Here is an 8865-nt window from a genome sequence, read left to right on the forward strand (position 1 = left end):
ATAAGATAAATCCGCTCAGCCGTTCTCGAGCTTTAGGGAGACTAACGAACAGTAATTGATTTTTATATATAAGAAGAAGATGGTTATTGACATTTCGTTTCAAATTTTCTGCTTCTTGTTTTATAATAATAATAATAAAAATCCTTTATTGTATACTAAAAAAAGGACAAAAAAATACAGCTCAAGAAGTTAAGGTACAGAAGGCGGTCTTATCGCTATTGAGCGATTTCTACCAGACAACCACAAAGCAAAGTTTTACGCACAAACATCTAACATAACGTATATATTATATTACCATCGCGCACCGTATGTACGAAATCCTTTTCCCTACCCTTCCCAGTCCTTTCCTCTCCCTCGTCAATTCTAACTTTATCCCTTTCCATTTAAAGTCGAAACTTTGTACACGCCTTAAATCCACGAACGGAACTGACGTCTCTATAAATATACACGGGCGGTGGTAGCGCTCACCATAATATATAGTACTAGCGGTCCGCCCTGGCTTCGCCCGTGGTACATATATAGCCTATAGCCTTCTTCAAGAAATGGGCTATCTAACACTGAAAGAATTTTTCAAATCGGACCAGTATTTTTTTTGACGTGACAACGTCTTAAATTAGGTTGCGGCTCGGAGTCACTCATGAAAAAGTGTAACGCCCGGTAACGTTACGATGAGTCACCGAACTATGATCGGTCCGCCGCGCGCGCAGCACTAGAGAATTAGGCGCATTGAATCGGCGCGTGCTTGTGTCTCTGTCTCTGTCTTTTTAGTAAACAAAATATATTTTCTATAGTTTGTGCAATTCTTATTTTCATTCAATTCCTTGTTCCTATTGTGCAATTTAATAATATTCATATCAATAAATATTCTACCGAGAAAAAGACGTTGTCACGTAAAATCTTCGCCCGTAAAACCGACTTTACAGGCAATCATTTTTTTTGACATAGCCATGACAGAAAAAAAAAACAAAATGTTTGCGATCATGTTTGGAAAACATTTGTAACAACCATTTTATACTTGTTATTATTATACAAGCTTATAACAAGCTTTTGCCTGCGGCTTCGCATGCGTTAATTCGGAGTGGTTTAATAGATGTTATTATACATACAAGTATACAAAGGGACATAAGGACAGAGAAAGCGCCTTTTTTTACTATGTAGTGACATAGAGTGATCAACATCCTACTAATATCATAAATGCGAAAGTTTGTAAGGATGTGTGTGTGTTTGTTGCTCTTTCACGCAAAACCTACGGAACCGATTGCAATGAAATTTGGTACGTAGACAGCTGGACAACTGGAATAACATGTAGGCAACTTTTTATACCGATATTCCTACGGGATGCGGACTTACGCGGTTGAAACCGCGGGGCGCAGCTAGTTCTAAATAATTTCTCAATTATAAAACATTTCAATGCTATAAAAACAAACATTGAATTTAACAAGTTTTGTAGTTTGATTTGATCACATATTAAGTTCATATTCAGGTCTAAATATTAATATCTGGATTATCAGTTGGCTACTCCTTATTCGGGTGCCTTTCGAGTGGTATCTCTAGTGATGACTTACATCACTAGTGAAAAGAGTCTCTAAATTATAAGCGACGACAGTAATGGCTGCAATCTATAGTAAGCCCTTATATTGGAAATATTTCTCTGCAAATCCAGTTGCCAATTTACCAATATTTCCGCAGAAAATAATATAATGTTTAATCAAAAGCTCGTCACTTGACAAAGCAAGAATCGAGTGGACTTTCTTTTACACATTATCCTCATTTCTTCGACTGATGATGGACTTTGAGATTACCATGTCCAAACTGCACGTCCAAGAACCAAAAAGTTCGGTGACGTGTGACATCTCCGCACTTCGCTAGGGGACGAGAAAAATACAGCGGAGCTATCGAATTATATGTTGTTAATCTGTATTTTCTTTTCAAATTAAAATATCAATGATTTAAAAAATATATAGGAATATTCTAGAATAGTAGAAAACCTAGTCTTTTTAAGTTCCAGATACAGTATAGTCATTTGAATGTTTTGATTAGAAATATTGTTATTAATCTCATTTCGAGTAATTATGAAAAAGGATCCCAATTTTTAATCGAAAATTCTACATTTTCTGAGAAATGCTCATATTCAAAACCAAGTGAAACTAAATAAACAGTGTCCGTGAATAAAAAAATATATTATGACGTTAGGCGTATTGATTGTAAATTAGCTTACATTTTCGATACTATTAACGTAAACAAATAAATTACAGTGTACTTAAGACATAAAAAGGCTATTTCTAACCGAATTTCGTGGAAAATAATAAATTTCACTAAACGATAACAATAATATGTTTTTTTTTATTTCTGAGGTGGGATCATGGCCCTTGGGTGGGCAAGAGATCAGGCGTTGCCTCGCAGAAGACGCGAGACCCGTCTCTTGAGAAATTTTTATTTTCTTTAATATTTTTTTTCCTATTTCCTACGTCGTTATCTCTTGCATCTAATACATTTATATTTATAGATATTTTATTATTTAATCAAACCGCAAAAATAAAGTTAAATCCAACTAAAAATACCTCTTTAAAAGCATCAAATGTCAAATTGACATAAGTCTTCGTCACAAAACAAAAAAAAAAACTTTTTTTCAAAAATCATATTTAAAACATGGCAACATTAAAATTCTTACCCGGCGCCTGTGTTGTGGACGTGGGTTTCGGTGGTTCTGTGTAAGCTCTCCCAAACGAAGATATCCCGAAAGTGTGAGTTGTTCGTACGAAAAAGCACACAGTTACCATTATGAGGATCGGTTTTGTATACATGTTGCACTTGGCTGTATGAAAATCGTGTTCCAGCCGGTATTATAGATTCGTGTGTTTGTTTTGAATATTACCGTAATGATTTAAATGTTCTGGAAAGTTCTATGGTTTCCTAATTTCTTAAAACAATTTCTTTATGTACAAGAGCTCACTGCTAAATGCCTCAAGTTTTTGATGAAGTTAAGTTTAAACGAATGGTGAGGGAGTATATAATGTATTAGCTATGTAAAAAAATTGCCAGTACAAATAACATAATAATATAATTGCAAGTATCTGTAATTAATTTGCTAATACGATATGTATTAATAGAGATGTTTTTTAATCAATTTTATGTTATTTTTAAGGAGCGTGAATATAAATAATGATGTACCAGCTATTGAGTCAGCCACAACTTTCGGGTTGCCAAGTATAAATATGTAGATCACCTCTTTTTTATTTATTTAAATAAAACCTATTGCTAATCCATTACATACTCTCTCAACATGATTTTATTAATTTCATAGATAAGAGATACCTATGGAATCGAGCAGTGGGATCTTGTCTTATGCCCTATGGGAACTATAATTTTTTTTTTCGAGCCATACTTAAACAAAATGACTAAATCTTAGGCAACAATATTTTTGTTATTTAAGGAATTGTCATCAATGTAAATGTAGTTCGTTTTATTAACATTTCTAAATGATTCCATAATTAATTTACCAATCAAATAATTGATTTACAGTTTCTAATACCGTCACTAATCAATACATTATACAGGGGCCTGAATTTGTCTATCATACAAATGTAAGAATTACATTAAATAAATTGATTTCTATCAATTGTTTTCGATTTCCTTTGTCATCATTCATAGTTTTGTTGTGCGTGACAGTTGGCGGTCCAAGCGCCATTTCATGATGTATGACATTTCTTTGACAGGCGTGTTTTTTTTCTTCTTTCTTTTGTGTTCGATGACAATTTTGTGTGATGGCAATGAGTATTTGTTTTGAGAATTGAGGAAATGATTGTTTTTTTTTTTGTAATTTTTTTGTGCGGAAGCGTTATGTCACGTTTTTTATCTGTTTGACCGTTGGAAGCGTAAAAGTGTATTAATAAAGTCAGCATATGTATGTAATGGTAGGTATTATAAAACTATATTTAGAAATTTATTTGTATTACGAATATGAATCAAGCTAGGCTTTAGCTAGTAAATTAAGAATAATGATGAATAAATTGTATTAATAGTGGCAGTCCACTCGCCCGAAATACATAGCCTATAACTCTGGAATAAGTGCAACGGTAAAATAATTTTTGAAATGGATCCAGTAATTCCTGAGATTAGCATAAAAGTAAGCAAACACTTATATAAGCTAGTTTAATATTATAAGTATTAAGTAATATGAATCATATTATTTTTTTTTAATAAATTTCTATATAGCGAAAGATTTTCCATAATATATAGTTATTGCGAAATAGAAGACGTAAAAAAATATACGATATGGCAAAAAATCCCAATTCAAGATATTCAGATAATAATTTTCAAGTACTTGTATTAATATTAAGTTTCCTGGAAGAGATGGCTCTGTAGCCATAAGCTCGCCAATTGTACGATTTTTATTTTTATTTTGTTTTTTGTATTATTTCCTTTTGGTGTGTACAATAAAGTTTCATTAATTAATTCATACATTAATATATAATCCATTAGTATTAATTTTTTACATGCATGCTTCATCTTTTAAATTTTATTTTAATTAAGTGTATAAACTTGTTTTCTATACATTTGGACTAGCTGTGTGCCCGTGACTTCGATCACGTTTTTAATCTACTAAAAAAATAATTCATTAAAATCAAAACAGTTTTGTTTAAAACTATATTATTCTTGACTTATTTGAGAAGGCACGTCATTTAAGAATTTCATTATTGAATCTTGTGCACTAATGTTTAATTTTTAAAACCTGCGATCCCTGCCAAACTAACAAATTAATCCTTTTGATAATCTGTTACCATTCCAGTAATCATTACCCTATGAGGTTATCATATTTGAAATTATGAAAAAAAAATAAACCGAGAAAATAAAAACATTTTCTATGATATACAAACGACTTTAAGAAAATGGTAAACAAGAAAAACATTTAGAAATTAAAAACTTTAATTTCTAAATGTATAATACTCGCGTAAAATCAAACACAAGGAAATACTAAGAAAAACGTTAAACAGTTATATGTAAATTTATATACTTACTACTAATCAAACTACCTAATGCTACATAAAGAACTACACAAATCTACGTAGTTTAAAAAATTACACGACCTAAAATCTAACTAGTTCTAATTTTGAAATTTGACAATAACGCAATACAGATTAGAAATCCACACACCTAAAAGCTAACTACTTCTAATTTTGATATTTGACAACAACGCTATACAGATAAGAAATCCACACACCTTAAATCTAACTACTTCTAATTTTAATATTTGAGAATAATACAATACAGATAAGAAATCCATACACCTAAAAGCTAACTACTTCTAATTTTGATATTTGACAATAACGCAACACAGATAAAAAGTCCACAGATAAAAATTACCGGGTGCCTGCGTAGTCGTCGGTCGCATTAAAGGCGGGCGCGTATTTGAAACTCCGAATGTACTAAGCGCAGACAGACCGCAGAGGAACAATAGAATTAGGAGCACGTTGTACCGAAGCCACATTTTTTTTCGTTTTTTTTTAACCTTCGGTTGCCAGTACTAGAAATAATTCAAAAAGTTTTAAATATTGTGTACGCTACTTGGTGTTGGCTAAATTTTGTATCTATATTTTTTACATATTTACATGGGTTCTGTTCTAGAAAAAACCTAATTTGCAAGACTACTTAACTTTCAAACTACTATTTTTAATTGTTTTCTACACGTCTAAATTTAATTGGGGTGACTACTTCATTCATAATTTCTACCTCTATCTATTTACTACATTCCGAGCTTAAAATATTACATGTATCAACTTTGATTTCCATTACAAATTGTTGATAAAAGTGCCTAGGTGAAAAACATCAACTAAAAAGATTGCTTCCGAAAATTCCTTGGACTTTACTCGTCTATTTAAATAAATTAAAATTTCTCTTTCAATCCGTAGATTCTATATTGTATGAGCTTGTTTGTCAAACAGTGTTATTAAAATAATACAACTCTGTATAAAATTAAATTTTTAGTTGTATATCTTATAAATGAAATATTTATATTGCTTAGAGAAAAAAATTATCACGAGTCGGGATTAGCCCGCGTCGTTTTGCCAAACTGAAGTAATATGTTTTTCTATTGTTTATAATTTTCTCATATATACATTTTCAATACATTTGTTGTTGTTTAAATTATATAAAGTATGGACCAAATCTGTCGACGTTATACGCTTATAACTCACTCATTAATTTAATCTCTTAATATGTTATAAATAAATAAATGCAAAGGTTGCTTGGAAGAAATCGCTATGTAGCGATAAGACCGCCATTTGTGATGTTCCCTAGGTTAAGTCTCAATTTGTTATTATTTCTAAACAATAATGCATAAATAAATAAATGCACTGCTCCACAATCTATATATTGTATTGTTTTTTATCAGTACGCGGAAGGGGCTGGTGACTTGAACCCTAGGTTCTTTAGAAATCTAATTAAGGCCTCTCACAACCCTTGATATAAGCTAACCGTGCATTTACATATGATTTACCCAGTTTTGTTGTGAAGAGAGATGAGAAGAGAATAAAGTTAAACAATTAAACTCTTCCTATATCCAAAAGATGCCTGGATGATATAGCTTTTTAGCGATAAGGCCGCCTGATGTACCGCTCTACTTTTTTATTGTTTCTTTTTTGTTTATGTATGTCCGCTTCTTTATTTGTGTGAGTGTATTAATGTATTTATTTATTTATTTATTTAAGGCGTCACTCGCGTGGTACCCTTGTAAAAACTACCTATGTGTTGTTCCAGACTATAATCTATCTCTATACCAAATGTCATACAGATACGATATGCTGTTTTCGCGTGAAAGAGTAACAAACAACCATACATCTATACATACTTAAAATTTCGCGTTTATGATGTTAATAGGATGTTTTCAACCGACTTAAAAAATATAATAGAATCTATTACCCTCTCCAAAGTTCGATTTATCTATATAAATAATTACGTCAAATCTCCTCAATGTTTCTGGCGCGAAGTCGTAAATGACATCAAAATTAATTTCGCATTTATAATATTACTAGCTGTGCCCCGCGGTTTCACCCGCGTAAGTCCGTATCCCGTAGGAATATCGGAATAAAAAGCCTATATGTTATTCCAGTTATCCAGCTGTCTACGTACCAAATTTCATTGCAATTGGTTCAGTAGTTTTTACGTGAAAGAGTAACAAACATCCATACATCCATACTTACAAACTTTCGCATTTATAATATTAATAAGATTGTATTTAACAAATTCTGTCAACCTTTTTTTGTTTTTAACGATTTTAAAATTTGGCGGCAAACAAAAAAAAGAAAATTTATTTTCTTACTACAACACACCGCATAAATAGTTTATGACATAAATTTTTAAATATACGATATAAACTAACATATACTACAATAATAACTACACGTTTATCAAATGATTAATTGAAATATTTTCTGTTTTAAGTTATAATATTAACATTATTACATATTTGCAAAATTTGGCGGCACAGAAGTGCGGAACAGTGGTTGCGAATAACTGGTATAGACTAATGACATACTGATCTATGTCAAATACAGTTTATCGAAATCGATTCAGCCGTTTCCACGTAAAAAGGACGTACTTAGATTCAAATAGTATCACTACAGATAACATCATACTTAGCTACCACTTAGCATACTTAGTACCTATCACTTGGACGTACTTATCTTATATATAAAATTCTCGTGTCACAATGTTAGTCTCTATACTCCTCCGAAACGGCTTGACCGATTCCTCTAAAATTTGGTAAGCATATTGGGTAGGTCTGAGAATCGGCTAACATCTATTTTTCATACCACTAAACGATAAGAGTAAGGCAGAACAGCGTTTGCCGGGTGCAGCTTGTATTCATATAATGCTAAGTATCACAGATAACATGATACTTAGCTACCACTTAGATTACTTAGTATCACTTAGCTACCGAAGTACAATAACTTGCTATCAAGTTGGCTTAATAACTGATAAGAAGTAACATACCGACACGCGAGGATCTTACGATGTTAATTATGAGGATTTATGACTTAGGTAATCTAGGTTTTAGATCTGCAACTAGTCTACGTCATTTATAAAATGAAGTGTAATTTTGTTCATTGCCAGTAATTATTATAACGCTATTTTTTGTGCTAATTAGAAAAAAAAAATCGTTAAAAATTGTCATATAATGTTAGTCAAAAATATTAATTAATATACTTTTATAATATAATACGTATTTTCCGAAATATCGGAGTATCAATCATAATTTTATGAACATAACTAGCGCTTGATTGCGTCATCAATAAGCCTAATTAAAAATAATAAATCATTTGATTTTAAAAAGTATTGCGTATCTGTGGCGTCCTTTTTGGCGGGAAACATCTTTATTTAATGTAATAAAAAATTATGACGTTAATATAAAGCTACCTACTTTAAAGAGAATACGCTTAGAGAAAGAATTATATTGCAATAATAACTATTTATTTTGTAATAAACACACTTGGTGAACTATTTCTATTTTTATTGTCTATGATTGTGAAGAAGCGGAATATCATGATAATGTGTAAAGCTGCGCTGTGCTATAATTTATTGCAAAACATTTAACACAAATTTAATTTGTAATCTGTTTGTAAAATACCAAAATGTATATATTATGTCAAACTAAATGAATAATAGTATAGACAAATTATTTATTTGCGTATAAATAGCTAAAAATATATAATTAATCTTGTTTTGAATGTTTGGTCATAAGTTACTTCACTGTAATATTTTTTTTCTTTATTGTTATAAAATGCACCAAAAAAACAATATACTTAGTCTGGCCATAAATACTGTTACACTTAATTATAAAAAAATATTACATTTGAATTTCGAATC

This window comes from Zerene cesonia, unplaced genomic scaffold (assembly GCF_012273895.1).
Source record: "Zerene cesonia ecotype Mississippi unplaced genomic scaffold, Zerene_cesonia_1.1 Zces_u003, whole genome shotgun sequence".
Lineage (NCBI taxonomy): Eukaryota > Metazoa > Arthropoda > Insecta > Lepidoptera > Pieridae > Zerene > Zerene cesonia.